The 12,180-nt window shown below is 40.2% G+C and overlaps 1 protein-coding gene across 10 annotated transcripts in view; it reads left to right on the top strand.

Annotated features, from left to right (window-relative positions):
• Window positions 1-12,180, top strand: part of LOC103708036 (putative ATP-dependent helicase C29A10.10c) — a 72,255-nt gene that overhangs the window by 14,910 nt on the left and 45,165 nt on the right. The gene's annotated exons all lie outside the window — the stretch shown is intronic.

Below are 12,180 nucleotides of genomic sequence, written 5' to 3'. Positions count from 1 at the left end.
ACTAGATATGCATATTTCTTCAGTTATTCCTGATAGTGGAATCAATTTTGAAACACATTCTTTTCTAAATTTATCTCTGTCTTACTAGAAAGTAAAATTGCATAGTAATAAAGAAGAAAGAGAAGAATAGCAAGTGGCAAATATAATATTATTTCTCTGTCCTCTTGACACCGACATATACATGGCAGTTTGTGGTAGAATTGATATCAACTCAATATTATGCTTTAGATAACCATGAAGGAGAAAGGACAAATAAGAAAGAGCAGAATGATAGATAAAAGATAAAGCATTCAATAAACAGTTAAGAATATTATGCTAAATACACATCCAAAGGAAGCTTAATTGGTGTACAGAATTTTTTCTCTAGAGCAAAAGACAAGAAATCATGTTATTCTTATTATCCAATGGTCTATAATTTGTCTTCACATATGTGAAAAGTATGAATTTAATTCTTTCCTTTTATAACATATAGTGAATATCCACTTCTTTCTTAATTTTATACATTTGAGCCATATATTGGTCTACTATGATTACAACTTAATGAATCAGAACTTCTAACTATCGTTCGCCAAACCATGACGAATTGGCTAGTTTGGGGCGTACTGAATTGGACTGTGTAGTTACCTGCCTGCTTCGTGGCTTAGATTTGGTACCTCCGTGCTCCCGTGCCAAAACCTCATGCCTCGGTTTGAAACTTTCACACCACAAATCTGGAATATAATACTGCCATGCTACCATGGGGTACAGTCCATGATAACACGAAGCCAACAATTGTAATCAGCCCACAAATCCATCATAAATAAAATAGAACAAAATGATCCAAATCCATCATCCATTAAATATTAAATAAGTGCTGGTCTAGAGCGACTAAATCCAAATTTAAATACTAAAAATCCATAACCTCAAAATTCAGAAAGTCATCAACTACAAATTCATAATTAATTAGAGAACTAAAATTTTGCTACAAAATCGCCAAGCTTGCTAGCGCGAACTATATGCTTGGACCATCCTTCATTCCTAGTGTCCCTCTTCATCTAAAAAGAGAGAAGAAAAATAAATAGATGTGTGCTATATAGCTCAGTAAGTAAACCTTATACTACCTTATTGGATCAATCATAAGTTTTTCAATGACAATACATCATCTAAAGAAACTAGCAGGTATTACAAAAATAAAGCATTTCATAGTACAGTATGATAAAACAAAACATAAAGCCAATCATGCATAAATCATCAATATTTCTTAAGCATGGTTCCAAGTATATTGTACAAAGAAAATCATAAATCATTTTTTGTCATTTAGTCATATCATAGTTTAAAGCATTGTTCACAGATATTCGTGCTATGGTTACTTTATACCCGTGACAGGGTCTGTGTTTGTAATTGACACAATATCATGTTTTGTATGCCAACTTTGTACCCGTTGGCCGGGCCTGTGTTCATATGGATGCTAGCTCTAGGTGTCCCTCTTTTTCAATTTTAGGGCTCATACATAGCTATCTGAGAGCCTTTGAAATATTCATATCTTTTTCTTAAAATATACACATAGGTAGATGATGCCGAAAAAATAGAGGGGAAAGACAACAACATTTACCAATCCACACTTAGCAAGTCCAATTAATCAATATAAATCCAACTCATCCTTAATTGACCATTAACATAAGAAATAAATAAGTTTTTGTTAGCTTCCTATTTCTAGAGATCTAATATATGAATTACACTTGAATCTAATTCCTCTATCCGACTTAATTCAAGACTAAATAAATAATTAAGAAATTTGGATTATTCCCCGATTTAAGAGCTATTGTAAATTCTCTTGCTCAGCATCTTCTTGTTCGGACAATTGCTCCACTTCATAACCAAAACCAACAATTAGGAGAAGTCATAAAGTGATTATGGTCAATAGTGGAAAAATTATGAGAGAGGAAGAATATGGCTAGTCGGATAACGGTGTCCAGTAGCCTATGCAAATTAGACCTGGTGACTCCACCAGTTGATCACAATGCAAGAATCCAAACACTTCAAAGGGGATACGACAAGCATTGTTAATGATGGGGTTTAAGGATGCTTGATAGAGGCCAAGGTGGAGGTTGACGCGTTGAATGGTTGTAGCAGTGCTGGTCTAAGGCCCTCTATGGGAATCAACATGGGGTCTTCATAGAAAGAGTATGGGGCCCTCTTGTTGGGTCCACTGGACCCTATAGAGGGAGAGAGAAGAGGAAGGAGAAATAGATAGAAAACAAAGGGAAAACCCTCTCTGATTCTTTCTTAGAATAGAGGAAAAGAAAGTAGGAGGGATAATGATCCAGTGATGGTGGTGGTAAGCAGTGGCTAGAAGACCGACGACATGTTGATAGTGAGGGCGGATGGCCGGCAGGAGGAAAAAGAAAACAAGAAAATAGGGGAACAACCTAGAACAGGGGTTGTGAGCTTCATAGCAACTTGGCTTGCTTGCCGGCAGTGGAGGTTCTATCGTGCGACCATAGAGCATGAAAATGGAACAGGGTGGCTTTTTCTAGTGTAATCCAATGGTAGCAATGGCTATGACTAGCCGGTGGGGACAAAAAGGAGCGTTAGAGAGGTGGGAGAGTGATAACTCAACTCCGGCAAGGGGTTTGGTGGGAGAGTGATAACTCAACTTCGGCAAGGGGTTTGGTTGAGGCACAGGTGAGAAAATTTCCAAGAAAAACAATGAGGAAGAGGAAAGGCTTGTAGCTGGTTGTGATGGGTGCATCAATGGGGAGGGGGAAAGATTAATATAGAGGAAAACCTAGGGATTATGTTGACTCAGTGTCCTGGAACTCCAAATCCAGTCGGGAGTTGTCGAAAAAATCTGAGTCGCATGGGGAGTCTTGGTGCAGTGCCGTCGCGTACAGAGCACATGTCCGGCCTGGGTGGAAGTTTATCACGATTCTGGTTGGTCAAATTGGCCTGGATGTTACATTATGTGAGTGAGGTTTTTGTAAATATTAAAATTATCTATGCCAAAGAATTTATTGGCATACATTCATACATTGTATAGGTCTGGATGCTTCTAAGAGCATTGGCTCCAAATCTTTCCTAGTGGAAATCAACGAAGGGCCTCTCAAAATGAAAATCAACATCGTTGATCTTGATCTATGACATTGAAATTGGCTAGAAATCAAAGGAAATCATGAATTTTTATGATATTTTACTCTTACATCAAATGGAAACAAAACTAACCATTTTAATAGTATGATATCATGTTTTGGTTTGATATGTAGCGTGAAAATGTCCAAAATATTTGAGATTTAATCTGTATATTCTGGAATGTTTACATCAAGAAAAATGGTTTGGGATTGCAAATTGTATATATTGCTACTATTCATTTTCTTCCGATGTTTCATAGATAAGAGACGTCTATGTTGAGTTACGCCCCGCACGATGCGACATTCGCAGCGGAATTTCGCACGAGACGTCGTTCATCGTATGAACGCATTTGGAATCGTAGAATTCAAGAATTTTTCTGGATCCAAATCCAAAAAACTTTTGAACTCATGAGGGAGGGGAGATTAGGATCTGAGGAAGGTTGATTAATTATCATTAAACTGAAACAAAAATCAGAAGTTGTAAATTTGAAGATCCTATCTTCAAAATTTCTGCAGGTGAAGAACACCGCAACCTGATGGTCTTTCTAGGTTTCTGTTTAAGCCGCATACGTGTCCGGCCTCTACTGGTATCTACACGAGGATCTAATCATCTGAGATAAGGTCTTATCGGAGTGCTAGCTCCTTGCAAAGACCTCCCATGACTATCAAAAAATTGCAAGAAAATCTGCAACATACCTTCTTTCAAGAAGAACCCTTTCTTCTTCAATCTTGCTCGCAATGGAGGAAGAGGAAGGAGGAAGCTTGCGCGTGGATCTTCCTTGCCTTGCTGCCGTGGAGGAAGAGGATGAAGACTCCTCTTGCTGCTGTGGACAAGGAGGAAGAGGAAGGCTTGAGGCGTGATGGAAGAACTCCTTCTTCCTTGCCACGTAGAGCTTCTCTTCCTTTGTCCTTCTTCAAACTTCCAATGCCTTGGAAGGAGAGGGAGAAGGATCTTCCTTTGCTGCCGTGAGAGAGGAGGAATGGCTCCTTTTGCTGCCGTGGAGAAGGGAGAAAGGAAGATGGATGAGGCGTAAAGAAGAATTGCCTTATAATGCTCTCACACGCCTCCTATTTATAGATTGGGTCTAGGATTTTCAAAAGCTTATCTAGACTAAGAGATAAACTCTACATAACCACCCAACCTTTGGATCAATGCCAAGTGTTCAATCCATGTATCCATGGCGCCATGCAACCATTGCATGACAAGTGGACTTTGAAGTCCGCATAGTGTGAACACGACTTAAGTCATTTTCATCCTACGACGACATGTGGACTTTAAAGTTCGCATATGACTTATGACATTTATATCCTACGATGCAATGTGGTTTTTAAAGTCCACATAGTGTGAATACGACTTAAGTCATATTCATCCTACGATAACATGTGGACTTTAAAAACCGCACATACCTTGATCTAATCAGGGTTGACCCAATCATGAACCTAAATCAATTTGGGTCGAACTCAATTTGATTTGGCTCATTAAATCAGCCCAATTGCAATCCAATTGCAATAAATTCCACTCAATTCTTCTTCCATTAACTCACTAACACTTAGTGGGTTAATTCAATCACCAATCATATTGATAATTGACATCTATTGTGATGCTAAATCACAATTATGATAGTCTGACTAATCAAATCCTCTATATGTGTGATCCCGTAGGTTCTATTCTGTCTGGTAGTAAGATATATTGAGATCTCTATCTCAATATCACTGAAACTCTTTTCAGTGGACTGAAACAATTTCAGTTCTACTCTTAGGGTTCACTGATCACCAAGTGAATGCCTTCGAGTCTCACAATCCCCTAGCGACACCTAGCAGTATGTGGTGGCAACCCAGCAGAATGAAATATCTGAGTCTCTAGGTGCAGTTAGCATATGATACAGTCCCCCTATCATGGATCCCGACATGACGGAGGTTATGGATAACTCGTCAAACCCCATCGTCTGTCATATATCTAATTTATTCGACTTCCACTTCGAGATATGGAAAACTCTTTCTCCAAAATACCTGGCCAGAAATTTATCGAACTTAGTCTCATAAATCACATAGGATCACTCCTAATCTATCAAGGTCGATAAATCCCATCTAGATGCAACTCTATTTCAAAATGAACCTACTGCAGCCAATCCGCACCACAAGGACCCAAATGGCTAGGGCCCAAGTCCACGTGCTTGTCAAACTGCAGCAACCTCACAGTGAATAGCTGAGGCATCGCACGCCAAAGGACCAATCATACAACTGCAGCACAAGTAGTCACTGACGAGTGGATAGACATCCATGTGACTACTTTCTTTGGTCACGCTCAGTACCTTGTTCTTTAACAAGTACTCGCACAATCACTCCAGTGTCTCTTTACCGTGGACTCAAGACTCGTCCATATGACTAAGTGATCTGTGTATTAATCTCAGCGGATCGATCACCGTCCCTCGTGATGGATCCATCGATCAGGAGCATTTAGAAATTAATCTCTAATGACACATGCCTCAAATTCTCAACTCCTTGAGAATATGTGTCATCATCTATTAATTTCTTGGACGATTCATGGACACATACAAACATGAATGATAAACAAATTGCCCAATCTTATTTATTAATAAGAGTCAAATTATAAATTTGTGCCCCAGATTACAAATATTTGTCAGCCACATTGGCTTCTAGCGCATACTTCTAACAATCTTCCACTTGCACTAAAGCCAATCAGACATGTATCTAAGCCCCATCTTCTTAAGATGGACTTCTAATTTCTTCTGACTCAGCTGCTTAGTGAATGGGTTCGCCACGTTGTCAGTGGAGTCTACTCTCTGCACCTCTACATACTTCTTTTTGAGGTAGTCACGTATTAGATGAAATCGCCGCTCTATGTGCTTGGACTTCTGGTGAGACCTTGGCTCCTTAGCGAGTGCTATGGCACCGTTGTTGTCGCAGAAAAGGGTTATGGCATCTGATGACATGACACCTAGCTCCTCGACAAACTTCTTGTACTAGAACGCTTCCTTCGCAGCATCTGATGTGGCAATGTACTCTGCTTCCATGGTAGAATCTGCAATAATCGGTTGTTTGGAACTCTTTCAATTTACCGATCCTCCATTGCATAAGAATACATATCCTGATGTAGACTTTCTATTATCAGGGTCAGTCATAAAGTTTGAATCAGTATATCCTTCTACCTTTAACTCAGTGCCTCCCCCAAAGACCAAAAACATATCCTTAGTCATTCTCAAGTATTTAAGGATATTTTTCACAGTTATCCAGTGCTCCTCGTCTGGATTCGACTGATATCTGCTCGTAACACTCACAGCATGTGCTATATCAGGTCGAGTACATAGCATGGCATACATGAGGCTCCCTATTGCCGAAGCATAAGGGATCCTGCTTATGCGCTGAATCTCTTCAGATGTTTTGGGGCACATCTTCTTGGAGAGATTTATCCCATACCTTAGAGGTAACAATCCCCTCTTAGAGTTTTTCATGCTGAACCTCTTCAGCACTTTCTCATGTACATCTTCTGTGACAGGCCTAGCATCCTTTTAGATCTATCTCTATAGACCTTAATCCCCAAAATATATGATGCTTCTCCTAGGTCTTTCATGGAGAACTCCTTAGACAACCATAATTTGACCGATGTGAGCATGGAAATATCATTCCCAATCAGGAGTATATCATCCACGTACAATACGAGGAATACTATAGCTCTCCTACTGACTTTTTTGTACACACATGGTTCCTCTTCGTTCTTGATGAAATCAAACGATTTGATCACATCATTGAAATGAGTATTCCAACTCCGAGATGCTTGCTTTAGTCCATAAATGGATCTTTGCAGCTTGCAGACCTTGTGATCACCATCACTGGAAGTGAAACCCAGAGGCTGCTCCATATAGATATCTTCCTCAAGATATCCATTAAGGAATGTAGTTTTCACATCCATCTGCCATATCTCATAATCATGATAAGCTGCAATAGCAAGCAACGTTCGAATGGACTTCAGCATAGCTACCGGTGAAAAAGTATCCTGATAGTCAATGCCTTCGCGCTGACTATAACCTTTTGCCACCAACCTTGCTTTATAGGTCTCTACCTTGCCATCCGAATCTATTTTCCTTTTGTAGATGCATTTACACCCAATAGGTACTATACCTTTAGGTAGATCTACTAAGGTCCAAACTTGGTTGGAATGCATGGAGTCTATCTCTGACTTCATTGCATCCATCCATCTCTCGGAGTCGATGTCTAACATCGCTTCGTTGTAGGTTTTGGGATCATCACCATGTTCCTTTTCTCCCATGAGGAACTCTTCCTCTACTTCCTCTGTAAGCATACCTAAGTACCTTTCAGGAGGATGGGAGATCCTACTGGATCTACGAAGTGGATAAGGTTGTTCATGTATTGGCTCAATGTGAATAGGTTTACTAGGCTCAATTGCTCGTTGCTCTTCAGAGACTTTGTCTTCGAGCTCAATTTTCCTCCCACTGCCTCTATCAAGGATAAACTGTTTTTCCAAGAAGATGGCATGCCGGCTCACAAACACTTTGTGATCCTCTGGAATGTAAAAATTGTACCCTAACGACTCTTTAAGATATCCTATGAAACGAGCACCAATTGTCCTAGCCTCTAACTTGTCTGCCTGTTGTCGCTTGACTTAGGCCGGACATCCCCAAATTTTGAGATAACTAAGACTTGGTTTCTTACCATGCCATATCTCATACGGTGTGGTAGGAACGGACTTAGAGGGAACTCTATTCAATATGTAGATAGCTGTAACTAGGGCATCTCCTCACAAGAATAAGGGTAAGTTAGTGAAGCTCATCATGGACCTGACCATATCCAATAGGGTCCGATTCCTCCTTTCTAACATCTCGTTGAGTTGAGGTATACCAGGAGGTGTCCATTGTGAAACTATACCATTTTCTTTGAGATAATCGCGAAACTCTCCACTAAGGTATTCACCTCCTCGAAGAACCTTAATGAGTTTCCATGTCTGTTTTTCTACTTCACATCTGAATTCTTTGAACCTTTCAAATGCTTCAGATTTATGTCTCATAAGATAGACATAACCGTACCGTGAGAAATCATTGGTAAAAGTAATAAAGTAAAAAATTTGTGAAAGCTACCCTATGATGCTAGTAGTGATAGCCTGCTGAAATTTAAAACTTTTTCAAAATCAATGGCTGTACCTGTTCGGGTTGCCTACGTACCCCTTCACAAGGGGGATCAAGCCACACGTAGTTCTTTTAATTTTGAAATTCGCGGCGGAAAAATCGAATTAAACATTTTAATTCTAGCATGCATAAGAAATCAAATTTCAAAGTACCACTATAAGTATTCATGATCAATATGCCGGGATCGTTTAAACGATTATGCTAAAATCATTGCACGATTAATTTCAGATCTGAAATGAGATTATTAATTAAGTTCTAAACTCAATTAATCTAACACCCAACTAATCTTTAAATGCCCATCGAATAGGCTCTAAAGATTACTCTGTGAAGAGCCCCAAAAGAGGTTTAACCCTCGGAGATTGGAACCTATAAGAAATATCTTTGGATCTAGATTCATACCTTTATGAAATCTGAAAGTAATGGATCTGATGCTCGAGCTTCGTAGCCACACACGTCTGGCCTCTACGAGTAATCCACGCGAAGTTTCTGGAGAGATCCGATCCCACGGAAGTGCTAGCTTGCGCAAGATCTTCCTTGTTGCTGAAAATCGTTCTTCCCGACGCTATCAACTTTTGATTTGCCTTGTTGGAAGAACTTGGAGGAATGGTTTGTAGGGATTAAAGAGGACTTAGATCTGATCTAAAAGCTCTTTTCAGGGATCCCTATCAGCTATGGCGAGATGGACTTAGAGGAGATGGAAGTCAGCAAAATGGAAAAGTAGAATTTTCATTCATTTTTCATGGTCTTGGCGACACTTGGAACTCTTCCTTTTAAAGGCACGCCATCTGATCATTTGAATTCGAAATTTAAATAAAAATCTGGTATCTTGTTGGCGCATGAAGGGGTTGGTTGTAACAAGATAGATCTTATCTTGTTTGAATTCAAAATTCAAACAATAGATGGTTCATGCGAGTGAGATAGGATCGAAATGGATGGTGCTGATATTTCATCATCATCTAGCCATTCTCCCACATGTCCCATGATCCAAATCCCATCACTTTTCATTGAAAATCCACTTCCGGATCGAATCCCTCGAATTCAGCCCGTCCGCGAGTTCCAGGATTTTCAGAAGGAGTCGACCTTCCCGATCTCGAGTCGACTCCAAAGTCGACCCGAGTCGACCCCATAGCTTCGCAGGTCGACCCCGGCTGAGACGACAGATAACTTCTTCCCTGATATGCCCAGCGAGTCGACCCCTTCATAGCTCGAGTCAACCCCAACTTGCTCGAGTCGACCCCAAGGAAAACTCGAGTCGACCCTACCTGGAAAAAAGAAAAGAAATCGTTCTCTGGATTCTCTGAGAGAGTCGATCCCAGCCAAGCAGAGTGGACCCCAGATTGCTCGAGTCGACCCCAAGGAAACTTGAGTCGACCCCACTTGGAAAAAAGAGAAGAAATTGTTCTCTGGATTCTCTGAGAGAGTCGACCCCAGCCAAGCTTGAGTCGACCCCAGCCCATCTCGAGTCGACCCCTCTTTACTTCGAGTCGACCCTAATCAGGTCAAAAACCTGATTGAATCCAAAATTGAATCCAATTTAATTTGGCTCATCCTTAGTCCATTTATTCCATCAAATTGAGTTTATTAGTAATCCTCCAATAATTACTTTAATTATTTTATAGGATAATTTGCCAATCAAATTGACCAAATTATCCCTGAATGATTCTCAATCATCCATCAGCCATCTTGATCAATCAGGAAACTTCTATGCGTGTGACCTCATAGGTTCGAACCTAAGCCGGTAGTACAGGAACGACTTCCTGCACTAATCGATGTAACCATCTAGCAATTGTACCCGACGTCCGGATAGGCCGAATATATGCGAAGCAAATATTCTGAAACCCTGGACTATGGTTACTGTATAATTCATCCCTTTAACTCCTAATGCTAGGATGACCTCAGAGTTCTGTCAACTCTCCAATCAGTACATCCACTATGTGATCAACTTTAGAAATCCTGTGACTCATCACAAGGATTACCCTGGCCAAGGTTTTGCTAAATTGAACACAAAGCATTATTTCCTGTTTCCAGGAGGGGTCAATTCTATCTTGACTCACGCACTGATTTCGCAAGTACTTGACTGCACCCAGTAACCTTCCGTCCCAGAATTAGAAATTCTGCTAGTCCGGTACCAAAGTACGGTGAGTTGCTTGTAATCACTGTGGTGATCTCAGGTCTGAGGGATACTTACACCCATATCCACTCGGAACATCTCTTGACAGTAGAGCGTTCCGAAATTGGTCACGTTCAGTGAAATGTACTCCTACACTTCACCTGTGTGACATATCAGTGTCTCCACACTCCTTGGTTAAGAGGACAACCAACGTATATGTCACACAACGATCTAATCTCGATAATGCTGTCGTCCTAGTAACAGCATATCATTTGATCACGAACAGGTTTAAGGACTTGAAGATAAATCCTCCTTTATCAAAAAATAAGTCCTAAGGACTTCATCATATAAGAGTTCATTTGAAGATGTACAATGAAATGATGAATAATGCCAAATAACACTTTATTAATTTGTCAATTCATTTTAAAATTCAATCATCAACATACCGACGATTGCCTCTTAGGATACAATTCCCAACAACTCCCACTTAGCTTAAAGCCAATCGGCACAGTATCTAATACCCATCTTCGACTTGTATTCGTTGAACTCTTTGATGCCGAGAACTTTGGTAAATGGGTCAGCCAGATTTTCTTCTGTATCAATCTTCTGTAGATCAATGTCACGTCGTTCTATAATTTTCCGAACTAGGTGATAGCGTCGCAGAATATGCGTGGTCCGCTGATTTGCTTTGGGTTCTTTTGCTTGAGCTATGGCTCCAATGTTGTCACAAAATATTGTAACTGGACCATTAATAGAGGGTGCCACTCCGAGCTCGGTGATGAACTTACGCAACCATACAGCTTCCTTGGCAGCATCAGATGCTGCGATGTATTCTGCTTCGCATGTAGAACTGCCACTGTGTGCTGCTTGGAACTCTTCTAGCAGATAGCACCACCCTTAAGAGTAAAGATATAACCCGACACGCTCTTGCTATCATCTCAATCTGATTAGAAACTGGAATCAGTATATCCCTCAAGTTTTGAATCAGAATCACCGTAGACAAGCCACTGGTCCTTAGTATTTCTCAAATACTTAAGGATGGTTTTTACAACCTTCCAGTGATTGCTACCTGGATCATACTGGTATCTACTCACTACTTCTAGTGAGTATGCCACATCTGGTCTAGTACATGTCATGGCGTACATTATAGATCCCACTGCCGAAGCATATGGAATTCTATTCATACTCTCTCTTTCTTGAGGAGTTGTCGGACAATCCTTCTTAAAGAGGTTAATTCCATGGCCCATCGGAAGATAGCCTTTCTTGGAATTAATCATGATGAACCTCTTCAGCATAGTATCAATGTACGTAGATTGGGATAATCCAAGCAATCTTTTAGATCTATCTCTATAGATCTTCATCCCTCGGATGTAAGATGCTTCACCCAAATCTTTCATGGCAAATTGAGATGATAACCAGACCTTTATTTCTTGTAATGCAGGGACATCATTCCCAATTAATAGAATGTCATCCACATACAAAACTAGAAATATAATTATTGAACCATTGACCCACTTATAAATGCAGGGTTTTTTTTCATTCTTAATGAAGCCATATGTTCTGATAACCTTATCAAAACGTATATTCCAACTCCGTGAAGCTTGCTTTAATCCATAAATGGATCTTTGAAGCTTGCACACTTTAGACTCATCTGCAGATGTAAAACCTTCAGGTTGTATCATATACACGTCCTCTTCTAAATCCCCATTTAGAAAAGCGGTTTTGACATCTGTTGCCCAGAGGTGCAGCCCAAGAGGGGGGGGGGGGTGAATTGGGTCTTTTAAAATTAAACGTGTGAAGA

This window comes from Phoenix dactylifera, chromosome 10 (genome assembly GCF_051530095.1).
Source record: "Phoenix dactylifera cultivar Ajwa chromosome 10, Ajwa_hap1_PhDact_Kaust_v1.1, whole genome shotgun sequence".
In the NCBI taxonomy this organism is placed as follows: domain Eukaryota; kingdom Viridiplantae; phylum Streptophyta; class Magnoliopsida; order Arecales; family Arecaceae; genus Phoenix; species Phoenix dactylifera.
Note: the sequence above shows the minus strand (reverse complement) of the source record. Positions and strands in the feature narration are given on the sequence as shown.